Consider the following 21,508-nt stretch of genomic DNA (forward strand, 5'->3'; position numbering starts at 1 on the left):
CTTTGGTTTTATATTTATCACCCTTACCAAAATCCTTGACAGCAGGAGTTTTATCTTTTTAATACCAAGAAAGTATAATGCTAAATACTTGGTAAAAATCAGTAAGTGTCTTTTTATACTGACACATGATGAATGTATTTTAAGACCATTTTACTTATTTTATTGCCACTTAACTATAATCTCAAGTAGAATAACAAAACATGTGTTGAAAAAAAGTTTTTTTAGATCCCAACAGAGAAAAAACAGTCTGAACATTAAAGTTCAAATATTTTGTTTTATAAGAAAGCCCCCAGGTCATCATTCACTTTTATTGTACACAAAATTATAATAAGGTTAGTTTTACTTTACTGGTTAATTTACTCATAGTAAATTGTGTAAAAATATTGAGTGGTTTGTCTGACATCTTCTGCAGAAAGATGCATCATCAGCAGTAAGAATTGATAGCTTGACAGGCTACCAGTAGACACAAACCCTAAAATAGAACAAATCCTAAAACAGTTGAGAACTTTCATGTGTTTTGACAATAAACATCTCCATAAATATGTCACTCAGACACAACAAAACCAAAGCCAAACCAAACAAAACAAATCATATCTATAATCTAGTTTGTATCAAAAAAGTTAAATTTCTTTTATATTTGATACAAGTAATATAAATATGATTTATAATACTATTAAATACTTTCAAAATAGAATGCACACAAATATGCATTGATATACTTTGAATACACAGTGAAACTAGAATTTACATTAAAATTATTTAAAACATATATATTTTAGCTACTTATGTGCTAGAACGTAAGTAGTACAGAAAGAAGTGAAGTAGTCACATCATGAGTACATAATAAGATGAATGTTGTCATAAAAACATGAATTATAACTGTGTGATCACAAAGTCAGCTACTCACTTTGAGTTAAAAATTTATGAAATATGTTAGATGATGATTGAGTTGAGCATTAAAGAATGGGTGGCAGTTTTGCAGGAGTGAAAGCAGAAGCTCAGAGAACCTGATGTGTTTGGGAGGAAGGTAAGAAGGTTCATGTCCTTGAAGCATAGGAAGGTGAAGATAATAGATAAGTTCAGAGATGTTGAAAAGAGATGGAACTCACCATCGAGAAATGCAAATCAAAACCACAATGAGATACCATCTCACACCAGTTAGAATGGCAATTATTCAAAGTCAGGAGACAACAGATGCTGGAGAGGATGTGGACAAACAGGAACACTTTTACACTGCTGGTGGGACTGTAAACTAGTTCAATCATTGTGGAAAACAGCATGGCGATTCCTCAAGGATCTAGAACTAGAAATACCATTTGACCCAGCCATCCCATTACTGGGTATATACCCAAAGGATTATAAATCATGCTGCTATAAAGACACATGCACACATATGTTTATTGTTGCACTATTCACAATAGCAAAGACTTGGAATCAACCTAAATGTCCATCAGTGACAGACTGGATTAAGAAAATGTGGCACATATATACCATGAAATACTATGCAGCCATAAAAAAGGATGAGTTTGTGTCCTTTGTAGGAACATGGATGCAGCTGAAACCCATCAGTCTCAGCAAACTGTCCCAAGAACAGAAAACCAAATACAGCATGTTCTCACTCATAGGTGGGAATTGAACAATGAGATCGTTTGAACCCAGGAAGGGGAACATCACACATTGGGGCCTACTATGGGGAGGGGAGAGAGGGGAGTGATAGCATTAGGAGAAATACCTAATGTAAATGACGAGTTAATGGGTGTAGCACACCAACATGGCACATGTACACATATGTAACAAACCTGCACATTGCGCACGTGTACCCTAGAACTTAAAGTATAATAAAAAAAAAAAAGAAAGAAAAGAGATGGAAAGCCTCATAGGCTATAGGTGCATCAACATATTGGCAACAGGAAGTTAGCAAAGGTGTTTATCAAAGGCAGTGGCATGAGCAAATTTATTTGTTCCTTTGATTTAGTCAGAAAACCCAAGTGGTTGAGTGGAGAATAGATCTGGTAAAGTTAGGTGGCTATGGTAAGAGTTCAGAAAATTTATTTTTAGAGGTCTGAAAAAGGCTAATGATTGATGATATATTAAAAAGCTATTTAGGATTGATTGAATGGGAGAAAATAAAGATGAGTGGAAGCTTTAATACATATATGTCTGATAGAAGTAAGTGCTACACCTTTCCTTAGAGGGGATTGGTTTTTAAAACTAAAATTATAGCTTACTTCTCAACTTTAAAAAATAGTGTCCGTAAAAACTATTTATGTAGCTTCCCTGGAAAGATCTCAGTTGTTCTGGTTCAATTTCATTTCCTCAGAAGTTAGACTTTCCAAGCTAAATGATGATGAATGATAATTATTCTGTAATGAAACCTCAACTTGGCATCAACAAACAAGACAACATGAAATGGGGATTAAAAGTTTGCCTCTAATTACTGTATTTTAGTAATGAAGATGAACGTTTTGGTACTTTTTAGAATTCAAAAGGCTTGTTCTATCATTTTGGCTTCTGTAGAAACGCTACTGAAGATTGTCTACCACTTTACATCTTAATGGGTACAATGCAAAAAATAAGTTAGGTTTAGACAAAAAAAGGATTAAATTTTAAAATCTTTAAAAACAAATCAACCTAATTTTAATTACATGATTGTAGAACATTTAAAAGCTGGTATCAGCTGAAAATTTATATTTCAGTGAATACTTAAAAATTTTAGAATATACAACTTACATTTTCACAAACTAAGTGAATTGCTAAGATAAGATGAAGTGTATCAAAATGTCACCATAAAACATAGCTACCTTAATATGAATAAACACGAAGAAGATCTGAATGGTTTCATAGAATATAATAAACATATGAGCATGAGAAGAGTTCCGCGTCCCTTTACATTGCCTCCAAGCTTCCCTTTTGTTGTTCTTCCTTCTGCATATGTATATTCATTTATAAGAACATAAGCAGGAAAGAGGAGTCTCAAGAAAATCCCAAAAGTGATTTAACATTGTGTTCTTGCTGTTTTATATATCACAATTTATTTTGTATGGGGGAAATTGTCTTCAATATATGAAATTCAGGCTCATAAAATGATAGGCTAATAAAATGCAAGCTTTTATATTAAAAATAGAAAAGCATACACATTATAATACTATCATGTTAGTGATTTGTAGAAGTTGTACAAAATACAGCATCCCTGTAAGGCCTATAGGACCTTAATTTAAGGAAAATGTAACTGGCCCAGGTGGGGGGTGCAAGTATTGCAACTTTTTCATGGTTATGAGTACTATGTGGTAGATCTGGGTTTTAATTTTTTTTTTTTATTTATAATGTATTTGTTCTTCCCTAGTATAACAGAATAGTTGAGTACAGAGTCTGTGTTAACCACATGGCCTGTGTTCAAATTCTATTCACACCATTTTCTAGCTTAGTCAAGTTACTAGTAGATCTTTTTTTCAGTTTTCTCTAGTGTAGAATGAAGAAAATACTGGTACTCTGAGAGCTACTGTTTGCTTTAAATGATGCAATACTTGCTCATCATTTAAATTTTGCCAGACCAATTAAACATTAATAAATATTGACTTTTATTGTTACTCTCCAAAAATTTACATTTTATTTATTAAAATAAGTAATCTCCAACTTCAGGATCTAGCAGAGAAAATATTTTGACTATTAAAATGTAATATGAGTGGCCGGGCGCGGTGGCTCAAGCCTGTAATCCCAGCACTTTGGGAGGCCGAGGTGGGCGGATCACGAGGTCAGGAGATGGAGACCATCCTGGCTAACACGGTGAAACCCCGTCTCTACTAAAAATACAAAAAAAAATAAAATAAAATAAACTAGCAGGGTGAGGTGGCGGGTGCCTGTAGTTCCAGATACACGGGAGGCAGAGGCAGGAGAATGGCGTAAACCCAGGAGGCGGAGCTTGCAGTGAGCCGAGATCCCCCACTGCACTCCAGCCTGGGTGACAGAGCAAGAATCCGTCTCAAAGATAAAATAAAATAAAATAAAATAAAATGTAATATGACTTCAACATTTAGTTATTCATTTCTTCCTCTTGCCTACATTGCTTATTATGAGCAGACTGGCCTGAGAGCAGGAATAATCATCATAGCTTTGTAGTCCTCTAATTCTGTAAGTTGGAAAAATAGATAGGGAACTTTTTAAAATATATAATACTTTTACAATTAATAGCGGTTTTTGAAAAAAACCTTTTCTGCCTCTTGACCATGTGGTTTTCAAAGATTAATTATATTTTGGATGATTTCACATTAGAAAGTAAATAGACACATGTCAAACTAACCCAGAGGGAAGCTGGGAGAAATTCCAATGACTATTACTTGAATTGAACATTGTACCCACCACTAAAATGCTAATTTACTTTGGCTGTATAGCTAAAACTATCCATGTCTGGAATGGAAGATCTAATAAGTACCTTGATCATTTTTGCCTGAACTGCAGTCAGTTGTTGCTATGGTCAATTTCTACTCTGTATCTTCACAATATAGTAAGAATTCTAATAATATAATAATAACAGTAATAGTAACAACAGTGACAAATATTTATTGAGCATCTGTCAAATGTCTGGTACTATGTATATAATTTTGATATATACTAAATAATTTGATCATTACAGATATTGAGGCAAGTGTCAACCTGTTACCCACATTCAGTATTTTTAAGTAAGGAGTTTGAGGCTAAACAACATTAAATATCTTTCCCAGGGTCACACAGTGTAACTGGTATTATTTTATCTCAAGTGTTAGATCTGTTGCTCTGTGTTGTGATACTGTTTGAGGTATTGAATGGAAGGAGAAGGCAGATTATCTGCAAATCTAACTTTAAGAAATAGGAGCAGGGATCTAGGCTCATCTTCCCCAACTGGCTAAGTAGTTTCCAACTGGCCAGCTGGAATTTTCCCATCCTGATTTAAGTAATGAGCAGACATTACACTGAAAGTCATTGCAGAATTCTAAATCCCAGCTTCTCTTAGTTGTGGATTAGACTTTCTGAGTCACAATGACTATGAATCCCCTCATGACTAACAATTTCATTAAGTAGAATTATTTCTGACCTCATAGTCCTGGGTAAAATCCATTTAAAGATATTAGTTTATGAAAAAGTAATTAAATTCACTGTTAATGAAGAAAAATTAAATGATTCTGTATAAACAGAATTTTAAAATAGATAATATCCCCTAGATTGGGAGGAAAAATACTGAGATGGCAGTGAGCAATCTGAAAAAGCAATTAAAATACATTAGAGGAGTGAAACTATTTTATATGATACTGTGATGGTGGATACATGTCATTATAGATTTGCCAAAATCCATAGAATGTACAACACAAATTCTACTGTAAATTGTGGAGTTTAATGTTAATGCATTAGTATTGACTAATAAATTATAATAAATGTAACATCTTAATGCAAGATGTAAATAATAGGAGAAACTATGTGCACATGCATGGAATAGAAGGAAGATATAGGAACACTAATTTCTGCTCTTTTTTTTGTAAGTCTAAAACTTCTTTAAAAAATAAAGTCTGTTAATTAAAAAAAATAAAATGTATATTCTAGGACATAGGATGAGTTAAATAGAAAATAAAATGTGCATACAAGAAGTGGTTATCTACAGTCTCTACGCTGAACTTAAGAGTATCATTTCAAATATTCTATTTTGTCTGTCATCAGACCACTTGTCTCCATTTCAAAGCCATATCAAGAGCTCAAAATATGTATGCATGGAATTGAGTTGGAGAATGTCATCAAGTCTTATACCTAACTTCCAGTAATCTTGCTGGAATTGCCCTGACAGTTTTAAAACAACTACAAGAAAATACTTCAACACTATCATTTAAGTGAATGTCACAAAGTAGATTTCAGTTAAATAACAAAATGATTTAACTTTCCTTGAAAAACAATTTGCACAAAAAAATGAGGAAACTATTTACATAAATGACTGGCTTGCTCATGCTAAAAGAGAATTTATCAGAATTCTCTGGCAGATTCAGTTTTGCACTCTTAATTTATTTACAGTACTTCAGATTAAAGAATTTCACAACATAAGAATGTTGTAAATATTTAAGAGATGATGCCTTAGATCAGCAATTCCTAAGGACCTCTCTGTTTAAAATTTATTTTTCTCTTATACTTAAAATGAAGATTGGGATTGTTTATAAATATTCATTTCATGGATATCTTCCCACAACTCTCTTCTTACAGCAGGAGCCACCTGCTTTGAACAGCCTTAAAGTGCAAACCATACTAAAAGGAATTGGCGAATGCCAGAAGACAGTGGTGTTAAGTGTTGGCTGGTTTCTTAAGCTCCCTCCTCCACACAGCAAGTCCAAGTGCCCAGGCGATGAGCACTCAGAGAAATGGTGGCTACTGGGCCACTACATACCTATATTCTGTAAAATGCTTTTACAAAATTATTGTTTCTAAAGTACTTCTATATCTCTGGGATGAAAAGTGTCTATAAAAATTACTCCTACATTCAGAAATTTAGGGCAGTCAGTTTAATAGCTCTAGCTCTGTTACTTGGTTTGTATTTGTTTGCTTTAGAATAAAAACAAGTTTAAGCCTGGCCAAAATAAGAGATGATTTTAGCATTAAAATTCCAAATTAAATATTGTCATTTATCTAGCTTATTAAGCTTTTCTTTATTTTCTTTTTTCTTTTTTAATAATCATCCTACCGGAATTCTGTATGTTAAAATCATTTAGAAGACTGCATGGTGGTTTTTCCAGGGTTTTAGTATAGGTTGTAACAAATCACTGTGCCATATAAGTGTGTTCATATTGTCTTGTAAACGTCAGTATCCTAAAGTGGGATGGACACAAGGTTTGCAATCATCATATCACAATTCCTTATCTAGCTCTGTCATCCTCTTAGGTGTGTCACTTGGGTTATAATTTCAGTTTGTCTAGAAAAAGAGAGTCCAACCTATTCACACAATATCTGAAACATACTTGTTGGTGAACGGATCCTTCACTGAGCCATTTTGAAGAACAAATGAGCTTACATATGAAAGTTTCTGTGTAAACAGTAAAGTAGTATGCAAATATGTTGTAAAATATTCAGATAGTTGCAATATTTGACTAATAGTAAATATACAAACCATGGTTATTTCTAATTTGCTGATCATTTGAAGAAGTCTGGATTCGAAAGTTGAAACTTTTAGCCCAGCTGTTCATTTAACATAAAGCTTTAAGAGTGACACCATCAGTATCTATTAGGATACCTAGATTCCTCTCTTTCCATTACTTCTTCCTCAATCCTGAAAGACTTCTTGATACCAACAAGTTTTATGCCTTGACTACTATTTTATAATAGTAAAAAGATCAGGAGATCAAAATACAGAACATGTATTTGGTTTGATTAAACATGTTCCAATTTTGTTGAAACTGATATTACATATTAGAAAACAGTTTTTCAATGAGCTATATTTCCAAAATAACACTATTACATAAAATAAACAGTATCATCAGAAGTTACTTTTGTATATTTTAATTTTTGTGAGACAATGTTGCGTAAGAATTTTGGAATAGGAGAAGAAAGAGGGAATGATAAATAGGTAAAACTTACTCTGGACTTTTAGTGTTTAGTGTTACTTTCATTATCAACCTTTTTTTTAATTAAATGTAAGTAAGTTTAATATGTACAATCTTACTAAAAATGATCTTAGTCTAAGTATTTAAAGTCACTTAGTTGTTAACATTGTGTTTAAATATTTAGTCTTTAATAAAACATCTTTTTTCAAATTTTATTTGTACAGCACATCTTTTATTAAAGCTTAGTTGTAACTTTAATATCATTATGATAAAGTCTTAGTATTATTCAGATTCCCTTAGAGTTTTAGAGTTTGCTAGATAAGTTTTTTTTTTTCTATTTAATACTTATAAAACTGGCTTAGGATATGTATGCCTGATGGCATCACCTTAGATACAGCTCACAAAGTGAAAGGACTTCAGGAGCATACTCTTGAGACACAATGGGAATTTAAGTGCCTTCTCAACCACATGTCCTAGAGAAGCTACAACTAGGCACTAAGACTTTCATTTCAATGTAAGACCTTGAGACTCTGAAAATTGAAAAATCTTTGGAAAGACCCAAAGCTGGATTTATGTCTTAGAGACATTTATCAGAGAAGTGTGGGTACTATTTTTTAATTAATGTGATGGTGGTTAGATTGTTTTATCTCCATTGTTGTGTTAATGGTCATATGCTTCATTTTTGGATATTGGGTGGTAGGCAGTGATGCCACAGCACACCTGAACTAACTTCTCCGAACTGCTCTGTGTGGACCCCATCAGTGCCAGAGGAAGCAGATGTAAACTTACTATGTAGAGTCCACAAAACACACAGGCACTCATGTATGTTGGGTCACCCATTAAACTGGTCACATCAGAGGGAAGGTAACTTTCATAAGCTGATAAATTTGTATTCTACATCAGCTACAGTGATGAATACTGATGCCATCTGTAGCACTGAGGCTCTAACACTGGCTTGAGATTAGTGGTTATAGGAAGCAGTAGGGGTAGAAATAATGGAGACAAGATTCCAGTATTGACCTGGGCTCATGCCGGAAGCCATTACCTGTGAGCTAGTAGCAGCCTTAGTTGCCATGCATCTTCTGGGTCCATCTTTTGAGCAATGGCAACAGAGTTCTAGGAGGCAACTCGTGATGGTGGCAGAAAATCTTACTAGACAGCTCTAGAAGACAGACGCAACCACAGTCCTCGAAAACTAATGAAGAATTAGCCTTAGTACAAATGTGTGCAGTTCAGATCAGCTATAGTTCAGTTGGCAGAGAGCAGTTGTAGAAATAGCTTTTAGGTGTGTACCTCATCATGGACTTCAACCAGTAATCATTGCCCCTTAGAGAAATCATATGAACTGCAAAATATTTGTAACTGAACCACATTTGGTAACATATTGACCACTAATGCTTGTGAAAGTTCTGAGGAATATCACCAAGGGAGGGAAGCAGAGAAGGGATAATTTGGAATGAGCTGAATTCTCACCTCAGCTTTGAGATTGTACTAAAGTTAAAGAAAAACTATGAACCTTATTCAGAGGATGCCACAGAATCTCAGTGGATTGTTGTATTACCCTTTTGTCAAGGACTAATGAGAATCAATTTTTTGCTTAAAACACAGGAAACATGGATTGATTTCATTAAACACTACATTTTTTTCTTTCAATGTCAGTTTTTATGACATTATTTATACATGCTACTGATTATATAGCATAGTTTGAATCTGAACTTCCAAATGTATTTATAGTTCTTCTTATTCTTGATCACACCTCTATCTTATATAAATGAGAAATTATTCCTTACAATAATGATTTTCTCTCAATTCAATATTTCAGCTGTTTTGCTATATCTTAAATTATTTGATGCTGGGCTCTATATCATTTCTTCTTCTGTTTGTAAAAGATTTTGTTTGATATTTGTTTGGTATTTTTTATGTCTTACTTAATAAGCTATTTTGCTTTTTGATGCCATACATTGGGTCTGGGTCAAAAATCATGTATTCCTATCTTTCATAATGGCTGGAATATTACTAATTCACTTAATATAAGTGGATTTATATAGAAGCCTAGATTTAGCTGTGGATTGATTGAATGCCCTTTTGGTAAATGTAATTCTGAATAGCAAATAGCCAAATGTCTTTTATTCTGTATTCAGGAAATTTTAATTTAAGGAAAAGTGATTCAAGGTTTACTTGGTAAATGCATTTTCTGAATTTCGTAAATATTCTGAGTCAGTAGTCACTCCTTTATGAATTTGTAAGAGGCCAAATAACACCCCAAAATAAAGTTTCTCTTAAATTACATTCTTATTGTAAAGGAAAATAGCATGTAATTGATGAAAAATCTCACAAAACATTCTTTCTTCCATCTCCTAAAATCTGGGATTATAAAAGGAGCAGCTGTACAACAAGCATTCAGACCTTTTACTGTCAGAAATGCCATCTGCTTTTCTGTACTTTTGCCTAAATATTTAATAATTATGTCTAGACATCTGATAAAAACATATAGAGATTAACCATTTCTTCACTGATTACAACTTTAGAAATTAACCTCATGAAAATTCACACCACATAACATAATTTAATTAGTTTTATTTTAAATACAGATAATGAAAATTTAGTCACACACACACACACACACACACATATGACATTCATTTGATTTTAAGATACCATTGAGTATAACATGTGACATTAAAATGAAAATTAATGGTGTTTTGGAAAACTACATGAGTATTGATTATATAACAATCAAATTTTCAAAAATATTATATCCAAAAATTTATGTATGTCAAAATCAAAAAAACAACAAAACAACACTATATTACTTCTACCCTTAATATAAGTGCATATATATATACATATATATATAAAATAAAGATTAAAAGAAGTTTTCTAGTTCTGCTATTGTTATATAGTCATATATAGAATATCCACATATATTAGATTAGGTAACTAAAATTTGCCAAACAAATCTTTAAGCCACCTTTCATGTCTATGCAAACCCAAGTCAGTATAGCTTGCCAATCCGGCTGCCAGGGCTGCCTATAAGATAGTATTGATCCGGATCCTTGAGAACTCCTGGAATCTGGAGAACTGCTTTTTCTGCCAGGACAACACTGATGTAAGCCTGACAGGGCATGATAAGTTAAAGTGAGAGATGGTTGCTGTGAGTTTTACATCTGTTTCATTTTGGTAAAGATTATGCAGAAGACCATAATCTAGATAGATTCTTGGGCAGTACCAAATGACACTGCCCTAGATGTAATTGCCAGTAGTGAGTAAACCTATGAAGGTTTGACCAACCTCAACAAGGCAGGGACAGCTGCCAAGCATGGTGAAGTCCAGGAAATCATCTAGTGTTTTATGAAGTCCGGTCTCCTGAGAAGGAGACTGATCACCTGTTTTACAGTAACAACAGTAAGGTTAAAGTAGACATGAAAAATAAAATTGTCTCCCATTTTGACAGTTTTATCTTTCATATCTACTTACCCCAAATAATCTAGTCAGAATGGCTCTGGGCATAGTTCCTTAATTCAAGGCTTTGGGTAGTAGATTGTTTACCAAAGACCTTCTTGAGTGAAAATAGGAAGGAACTAAGACATGACCAATGAAGATCAAGTGAGCCTAAGGGTTACTTCTATCAGCCAATCTTACTCTGCAAAACTGTCCCAGGTGGCTGTCATTTTTCCAGTGGAATAGAAGATGAAGGTAACAGGTATTACAGTTTTAAAAAAATCAATGGTTCTAGCTTAACTCCTGGAGGAGCCTGGTTAATATCAAACCTGAATATTTGCCTGCTTATATTTACTGTTATATATATACTATATATAATATATATACATATATACAATTTCTATACTATATATACACACACATATTCAAAAATATGGAAATTCAGATTTCTACTTCCAATTAAAATAATATAGTCATAAAATATTTCAAGTCATTTCTTATTCCACTGTGGTATAAGCTCCCTAAATGGTAGGAGGAGTACCTCCTACTGTATATTTCAGAATCCTTTCCTTCCTTACCAATGTGTGTCTGTGACATATCCTTAATGTCGTTGATAATGTCCAATTATGTGTTTCACTGCACCACTTTTCTAAGGCATGTTCTAGTTACTTGGCTTTTCCACCTGGGTACAATATCAATTTTAGTATAATTACCTGCCTCTCTTTTTCTTGCCAGAATAGTATGAAAAAGAACTGATGTGCAATTAATAATTATTATATCTATTTACATACATATATTGCATTTTTGCATTCTCAAGAATGTATACTTTTAGAGTTACTGTTTACATGTGTAAAAGACAAACATCTTCAGAGTTAAATACATCCATGACATTCATAATATTTAGAATAATAAACATTAAGAGTAAAGGACAAGAGAGCAGGTTCCATCTGGCCTTCCAAAGGGAAATAAAAACTTGCTATCTTTGTTCTTTTTTTTTTTTTTTTAAATCCTGATCTGTATTGATTCTCACCATCTTTTAAGACACTATCACCAGGAGTCTTGAAAATACGGAGAAAGTTTGGGCTTATTCATCAACATTAGGTCACAACACCATCAATGATCTAGAAGAATCTGCACTTTCTTTGACTTCTTAGATCTTCTGTTTTCTATCCCCATCTATTGACTTTCTGGAGCCCCAGACCTCTCCCAACATCCTCTCCATTTTCCTGGTCCCCTTGGGATTTCCCTCTTTACTAAGAAAAGTCATTATATGAGAATTTAAAGTAAAAGGAAGGTGAGGAATCTAAAGCTGGAGAATTTAGTGCCAGCAGAGGATGGTTTAATGTTTTCTGAAAGAGATTGACTAAAAATGTCAAGATAACAGGAGAAATAGCCTCTGTTAACCAAGAGGCAGCAGATAAGTTCCCAGACACCCTTAAGAATATTGTTGAGAAGAAAGGACACCTTTCTGAACCAGCTTTTTAATGCAGAGATAAGTGTCCTATTCTGGAAACAAAAACAAAAGCAAAAACAGACAAAAAATGCCACAAGGGACATATATTAGTAAGGAAGAGAAGCGAGCACCAGGATTTAAGACAGAAACTAATAGGTTAACTGTAATGTTTTGTGCAAATGCAGCCAGTTTATAATCAGGACTGCCTTTATCTATAAGGCTGTTAATCCTGAAGCCTTCAAAGCAAAAGATAAGTACCAGCTACCAGTCTTTTGGTTGTACAGTAAGAAGGCCTGGACAATGAAAATCCTTTCTCTGGAATGGTTCCATTGATGCTTTGACCCTGGAGTCAGGAAGTACCTTGTTAGTAAGGGATTGACTTTTAAAGTTCTTTTGATACTGCACAATGCTCGTGGCCACCCAGAATCCCATGAGTTCAATATCAAAGACCTCTAAGTGTTCTACTTGCCTTGAAACACAATGTTTCTAATTCAGCCTGTAGATCAGGAGGTCATAAGAACCTTCAAGGCTCATTACACATGTTACTCTATGGGAAGTATTTTCAGTGCTATGAAAGTGAACCCCAAAAGACAGAACACCATGAAATTCCATTGACGATGTCACTGTTCTTAGAGAAAAATCCATGAAATCCATGAAAGCCATCAGATTTCTGCTGGAGAAAATTGTCCATATGTTGCACATGTCTACACAGGATTTACAACAGAGCCAGTCAGGAAAACTATGAAAGAGACTGTGGATATGAAAAAAAAGGTGATGAATACAGGGTTTCCAGCTATAGATTTTGTAGATGTTCAAGAGCTAGTAGACACCACATCACAGGAATTAACAGAAGACCACTTTATGGAGATGGGAGCTTCAGAACCAGAGCCAGGTAACAGACAGAAAGTTTATAATTATTCAAGACTTCCTTTGCTTTTTATGACATGGGCCCTTCCATGATACAAGCACTGAAGTAAAGTAAATGATGGAAAAAGGAAAAATATGGAAACATTTTTAGATAAATGAAAAAGCAAAAGTCAGAAAGAAGTTACAATGTATTTCCATAAAGTGACATGGAGAGTGCCTGCCTCTCCCTTCTCTCCTTCCATCTCCCTCATCTCTTCTGCCTCCTTCATGGAGACAGCAAGACCAGCCCCTTCTTTTCCTTTTCCTTCTCAGCCTAATCAATGTGAAGATAATGAGGATGAAGACTTTTATAATGATTCACTTTCACTTAATGGATAGTATATAAATTTTCTCTTTTCTATGATTTTCTCAATAGTATTTTCTTTTCTCTAGCTTACTTTGTCATAAAAATACAGTATATGATACACATAACACACAAAATGTGTGTCAATCAACGCTTTACGCTACTGGTACGTCTTCCAGTCAACAGCAGGCTATTAGTAGTTACGTTTTGAGGGAATCAAAAGTTACACATGGGTTTTTGACTGCACAGGGCATCAGCACCCCTAAGTCTCTCATTGTTCAAGGGTCCAGTGTACATGTATAGATATTACTGACAAATGAGGAGGTGTGTAAACACTCAATTAATATTTTATAATAAGTGATGTAAAAGCTTCAGTTGAATTTTTGAATATTCAAGCGTGAGCTTAATTTGGAATATGGGCAAGAGGGAGTACATACAAAAACAAAGGTGTTTGTCTTTTAAAAAATGTTTAACTTTCTCCTTTTGAGTTCATGCAAAAATGAGAAGGTTCCGCCCTCTCCCCGCAACCACCCAAAATTTGAAATGTGTAAGAAAAGAGAGGTGAGGGAGGAGAAAACATACATGGTATGGAAAAAAAAAAAGTAATAAAAAGTGGAAAGACTTAAGTTAACTAATACTTAATTTTAAGTTGCTCATTTTATAGAACTGCAGCTCAACTTTTGGCTCAGACATTATGCAATGATACATAAAAGTCTCAGGGAGGGAGGAGGCCGGCTGGTAGGTAGGTGGAGGGTGATAATTTTGTATGTACATAAAATAAAGTGGTGAGGTTTCTCATCCAGTTCAGTCACAAGGCAAAGGAAAAAAGTGAAGTGAGACTGGAGGGGAAAGAAGCAGGATCCAAGGCATAGCATGTTGGCTTGGGGGAACCAGCCCCTGGCTACTGCAGCCATTCCAGCTAGGACATCAGACATGTGAGTGGGGACACTAGTTAAGATGATTCCAGGTGTTATCTGACTGCAGTTGCATGAAAGACCTCCAAATAAAAACCACATAGCTGAGGCAAACCAATCCACAGAGCTGTGAGACAGACAATTAAAAAATCACCATATGAAGCCATGAAATTTTGGGATGGTTTGTTGCACAGCAATTGATTATTGGAACAAACTCCTTTACCAGATTGCTAATGAGATCATATTTTCTCCTTGTTGATTCTTTCCAATTTATTCATCAAACATTTGTTAAATGTCATCTCCTATGACAGGCTCTGGGTATAATAAGGTAAATAAAATATCATACTTTCCTCCAATGGACTACCCTCAGTTATATAATTGTTTCTCTTGAAAAATCTTAAGAGGGGAATTAATGGATATTTTAGTATTTGCTATCAGAACAATTAGTTAATACTCTGTAATAAGTTAATTTGACCCTTTTTTCTCAAATTATCTGCAGAAAATTTTGTTTTCTTGAATAAATTATAATGCATAAAAATATAGATATAGGTGAAATATTTTTATAACCTCCTGGTGAGTAAGGTTATACAAATATCAGGACACAAAAAGCCATGAATCAAAAAATTTAAAGATTTGACTCCATGAATGGAAAAAAAAAATTACTGTGGCAGTAAACATAATAAGCACAATAAAAGAACAAATATTTGAAAGAAAAGAATTGTATATCTATGACAGAGAAAATGTTAAAAATTTTTAATATTAAAGAGCTCCTAGATATTTATAATAAAATGTCAAACCAATAAAATATAGGCAAGAAATGTGGAAATACAATTTATGGAATAAGAAATGAAAATTAGAAATATACATATAATAACATATTTAAATTCATTAATAGGAAAAATAAATTTGAAAGAAATTCTCCTTAAGAGAATTTTCTCTCCAATAAGGTTTTAAGGTCAATAATGTCTAGAACATCTCTTAATTCAATCTGATATGGGGAACAGGCAGTCTCTTATGCAACATGATTGCTAAAATCTTTTGCAAATTCAGTATTACAATATAATCATCTTGGAAAATACTTATTTTCCAAACAGTTATAATGTAGTATAAAGTGAAAATCTTTGTGTATAAGTAATACAAACAACCTTCAAATTGTCTGTTAAAATTCTACAAATCCCACAGTTGAATCTATTATAGAGAAAAAAAAAAGGATCAGTATATGAGGATACATGTCTCATGCTTACGGCTGCACTGTTTGAAACAACATAAATGCCAATCAATAAGAATAGTTAAATTAAAAAAATCATATATCCAAACTGCGTAGTTTTATAGTATGCAGCTATTAACATGAGTGTGTTTCACTTATAATTATTGACTTGGAAAAATATTATTAAGTGGGAAAAATTAAATGTGAAATTATGGTGCGATTCATTTTTATTGGTCAAAAAATAAACAGAAATAAACAAAAAACGTGCATGTAATAAATTTGTGTATTTGGATATACTGATCTACCATAATGTATATAAAAATGTACATAAAACTTAGTAGTATTTGACTAAGAGGTAAAAGATTAAAAGGAGTTTAAGATGATTACTTTTATTCTATATGTATTTGTCAAATTTAAATAAATTATTTTTCTACTTTTAAATATCTTATTTTTCATATCATTTGAACTTATAATTCTACTTCTCAGAAGTCATCTTATGGATAATAAAAAAGCCAGAAAAAAGTGGAGAACAACTATTGTCGTTCGTATTATATATAATGACTAAGTTGAAAACACCCAAAAAATTCAGTCACAGGGAACTGATCAAGTAAACCAGGCTGAAGTCTTAAGTATGATACTTGTTCATATTAAAAGTATGTCTTTCAAAGAATTTTAATGATCTTGGAAAATAATAGCTTTTAATGAACTTGGAAAATAATAGCTTTTAATGACGTTGGAAAATAATGATATTGGAAAATGATTTTGGAAAATAGTTTTAATGATCTTGGAAAATATGATACTTCTTCATATTAAAAGTATGTCTTTCAAAGAGCTTTTAATGACCTTGGAAAATAGTTAATGATCTTGGAAAATACTTGGATGTAGTATAAGTGAAAAAAGGAGGATAATCTTTGTGTACAATAATATGAATAACCTTAAAACACAATTATGCCTATAGAGATACACACATACACACAGAAAGAAAAAAATAATCTAGAAGAAAACTATTGTGATGAAATCTTGCTACAATTAGGAGTGATATTAGTTTCAATTTACTTTTTAGACTTTTCTATAATTTCTGAAATTTTTATAATAATTGTCATTGGTTTTCTAATTCTGCAAAAGAATATATCACAGCCAACATGAAAATTTCACAATAAGTCAGGAATTTTGTGACTTCTTTAAGAAGGTATTAGTTGATTATCCTTCTAATCAAGGTAAAACTTTGTCTCTGATATCTGTATAAAAGACTTAATTATTTCCCATGCTTATTCACCAAAGTTCATTATGCAGAAAAAAAATTAAACAAACAAAAATGACTCCATGAAGTAGTACTGAATATAATGAATATCCTGAATTCTAAAACTCAGTGAAGAAAGAACTACTTGATTCATTGCTTAAATGATTACAAAAATGAAATTCAAGAAATAATTTGGGAATATTTGAATACTAATAAAAAGATGTAATAGTTCAGCAAATTGAAAACAACAGAATGGATTAACATTGTTGGAAAAAATTAGCCTTCAAACAGCAAATATTTCCACTTTTCAGCAGATACCATTGTCTTTCACGCCTTATGCAATATAGCCTAACCAAATATTTAGATAATCTGGGAATTCAATTTAATGAAACAGCCTCTTTTTCCATACATTATTAGTAATACATTAGTTTTCACAGTGATTTAGCAAATTTATCTTTCTAATTATTTTGGTTGAACTAATGTTAGCACCCTGCAGATTGTTCTTGGTGTGAGAGAATATTTATTCCACTCAGGCCTCAGAGTTTGGCAGCATTTAGCTAGAGATTTTAAATTTGCACTAGTTAATTCATCCCATGAATCATTAACCTAGTATAAAAAATAAACAGTGACTTGGGTTAAGCACAGCAATTTAAATATTTTGCAGAGATTCAGGAGACATTTAAAATGGTCAGTAGTTTTGAAGGAAATAATAGTATATTTTGTCAAGTATTCCAGATAAGGGAGGTAGATACTATATGAATAACATGCTAGTTATTACTGTATGAGTATTAAAATAAAAGCAATAAAAATAAAATGTAAGCACTAGAAGAATAATCAAAAATACCGATGAGCTGCTAATCACTGTTAGTCATAGGAAGCACGGTTTTGTTTGTTTTCTTAAAATATGGACCACTTTCTTGTATAGTATCGCATGTTTGAGATACTACTGAATGTTTCACTGAATGTTTCATATTGTGATAAATATTAAAGACTAGTAATTATATGCATTAGATTATCTACAGTAATGTCATTTTTCATAGACAAGCATGGTGCTTAGCTATTAAAGAAAATAAATGTTAGTGGCCAAATCTCCAATGTGTATATGCAAAGCTATTTACATTTAATACTCATTACTGATGTTTAAAATTTCAGGTTTAACATGGACATTATTTACCATGAAAATCAAAGTGTAGTAATATTTCACTATGCATTCATTAGAATTATATGGAATTGCCATTTTTAAAAGACATAAATGTTGAACATGACCAGTATGATATGCATTTATCTAATACTTAGTTCTCCCCAAATCTTAAACTTGTCTTTAGGTACACTGTGGATTGTAGAATTAGGCATACTGAACAACATTTTAAATTTTTTAATGTGTAAACTTAATTGTATAAAGCTTGAAGTTCTTTATTAGTTCAAGCTTCATATTTTCTATGGCCCTGCTGGACAAGAATGAAATTAAACTCTGTCCTGTGGGGGACTTTATTAATTTTGATAATAAATGATTCTGCAATTTATTTTTCCTGTTTACACTATACAGGTGTGCCAAGAAGAGATGTATTGTACTGGTTCTATTCTCAGTTCTGTGATGACTAGAGCAACCTGGGGAGATAATAAAGTTTTGTATTCTCCAAAAACCCTTCTAACAACAAGCTGGTGAATATAAGAGATCCCAGCAGATAGCCAGTCAAATTTAAGCTTCTCTACAAAGACTTCATCTATAGAAGCTTATGAGCAGCAACAACTGAACAGCAGTCTTTGAGATCTGCGCATGTGTCTAACAAACATACTTTTCCTAATTCCTTTTTCAAACATTAAATCTTAGTAGAAAAATATGGTCACTCTTTAACAAATTTTTAAAAAATGACTTTAAACAATCTGATTTACAATATGTTTGCTTCTCTTTTCTCCTCCTTTCTCCTCTCCCATTGCTGCCCTTTCCCTCCCTTTTCTTTGTTCTTTTCATTTTAATGTGCAAGGCTATTAAAGAAACTACATGATTTTGCCTACTTATACTTTAAAAATGGTGAAAAATTTGCATTGAATTCAAAGTTTAGCCACCATTGTGGCTGATGCCCAACTCTTCTTTTCTTCTTTGCTGTAAGCATTATCATAGCCTCGGCAAAGAAATCCACAGGGGCTGGCAAACAGGCTCTCTTCAAAAGAGAATGTGTTTATAAACAAGTGTTTGTCCTCTCTATTCAACCTTTACTTATTCAAAATAAAAGCTAACTCTGTTCATACTTTGCTATAAATTTTACTCTTAATATTTTTGGTGAAGGGTTACAGGATAAGTAAGATTTGAATTTTTTCAAGTAGATTGTATGGTAACATTTATATTCATTCATTTATTCATTCTAATCAACCTCAGTTCCTGAATCTTTGATCTCTCTTACAGGTGAAAGGATTCTTAATGTCCATATGAGCCAAGTTTTGGTTTCCAAAGAGGAGGAAGGATGCAGACTAAAAGGAAAGGTAAAAATGTTGTACACCAGCTCTCAGTAATGGTAGAAGATTTATATGATGCTGCAACAAGAAAATGGGCTCTGCAACATAATGTGATTTGTGACAGATGTGAAGTCAGAGGTGGAAAAAGAAAAATAGAACAGCACAGTGCTGTCCTAATTGCTGAGGTATTGGAATGCAAATAAGAATTCATCAGATAGAACCCAGAATGGCTCAGCAAATTCAAGCTGTGTGCATGGAAACCCAGGGCCATGCAAAACAGATCAGTCCTCAAGATAGATGTAAAAGCTGCAATGGAAAGAAGATAGTTTTGGGAGAAGACAGTTCTAGTAATTCATATTGATAAAGGCATGAAAGATGGCCAGAAAATAGCATCCCATGATGAAGGAGTCCAAAAACCAGGACTGGAGATCAGAAAGACCATGCTGTTTTTATTTGACAAAGAGAAGACCTTTTCATATATATGGACATACAGCTGGTTGTAGTATTGCATGGCTTCTGAAAACCAATATCCACTCTTGACAACTGAACCATAGTCATCATCTCTCATCCAGATCATGTAGTAAAGCATGGGGCCATCAAGTGTGTGTTAAATGAAGGCAGGCCAATTTATTGTAGACCACATGAAGAGGCGCTTAATCATTGAATTTAAGGTAAACTTTCTTGATAATGGCTTTCCCTTTTTTGACAAACTTCTTGCTGGAAAAACTCCTACCCAAGAGGAAAGAAGTAGAAGAGACTGATGAGATGAATCAAGTAGAATTGGTGGACTTTGATTCAAATCAGGAAAGACGACGCTGATGCCACTACAATGGAGAAGCAAATGCAGGACTATTACAATGGAAAAAGCATGAAGGTGATAAACATCATTTCAGAGCTGTTCAGTGTCAAACCTTTTAAGTGGACCAGTGATAACACTCACTGCTGGCATTTTATGTGCAGTAGTGAATGAGTGAAGGACTGTAATCCTAATATGCTCACTACTTGCTACTGTTTTGTTTTACTATTCAACTAGAGTAGTGTTTTAAAAATTGAAAGAAGAATAAATACAGATTTTTAAAAAGTTGACAAGGATGAGCATGGACAATAAAGCTCTCTCCACTTTGGCAACAAATAGTTTTAAATTTGGTTTCCAGTGTAAGTTAATAGAAGGTATAACACAGAGAGACATCAATACAAAGTGCTCTATTAGTGAGATGCCAGAAGAGAAGTGATTATTCCTAATTATTATCTGATTTTTATAAAACAATCTCTTTTGAGATACTAAATATATACTGAGAATCATAAAATTGTAAACATATAAATTACCTCATTTAGTAAATCAGTGAGACTATTTAATCCAGATAATTTAAACACTAAGAATACTTTTATTTTCCAGTAGGTTGACTTTTACTTATTTTACTTATTTTCTTTTGCGTAAACTCAAAGGGAATTGCATTTTTTCAGACCATGTCATTTAATATTTCCAATTTTAAAGAAAAATAGAATATTTGGCATAATGAATGTCTATTTTACTATTAGTCTTCAGGTCATATGTAATTTTTCCTCTTAAAGTTTATTTTAAATGTGTTTTACAGTCCAATGAAGGGAACACTAACACAGATTGTAATTGTATTTCAGTAATTTAAACTATTCATTCTATAACTGTGTAACTTTAAGCACCTTTAACACAAATTATATATATTGAAATGACAGGTTCCTTCTTTAAGCTTTCCATTAGCATGTTTGGAAATATTTTCCCTACATGGAGCTTAAGCATGTTATTTGTGGCATGGAAGCACCTGAGAGATTTCTTTGGTTCACAGCACTCAGAACACAGGGGACATGATCCCAGCAATGAGCTATTCACCTTGTATAAAGAGAATAAATATAATACTAATAAATGTAAATACCCTGCCTACTTTCAAGCCAGCTGGAATTGGAGTGACTAAATAAGACAAATGGGCTTAGGTTTAACGTGTTTATTTTTAAATCCTTTCTGAGGGTCATTATGCCCTTGTGCATGTTGTATAACCTTTATTTCT

The 21,508-nt window shown here is 33.0% G+C and overlaps 1 protein-coding gene and 1 long non-coding RNA gene across 3 annotated transcripts in view; one reads left to right on the plus strand and one right to left on the minus strand.

The window, feature by feature from the left end:
• OLFM3 (olfactomedin 3) overlaps positions 1 to 21,508 on the minus strand; it is a 200,866-nt gene that overhangs the window by 67,336 nt on the left and 112,022 nt on the right. The window lies entirely within an intron of this gene.
• On the plus strand, positions 936 to 21,081 carry LOC105506908. The gene is made up of 2 exons (XR_001001009.1): positions 936 to 1,027; positions 19,417 to 21,081. It is a non-coding gene; the product is annotated as an uncharacterized LOC105506908 (long non-coding RNA).

Source organism: Colobus angolensis, unplaced genomic scaffold (genome assembly GCF_000951035.1).
Source record: "Colobus angolensis palliatus isolate OR3802 unplaced genomic scaffold, Cang.pa_1.0 Scaffold141, whole genome shotgun sequence".
NCBI classification, from domain to species: Eukaryota; Metazoa; Chordata; class Mammalia; order Primates; family Cercopithecidae; genus Colobus; species Colobus angolensis.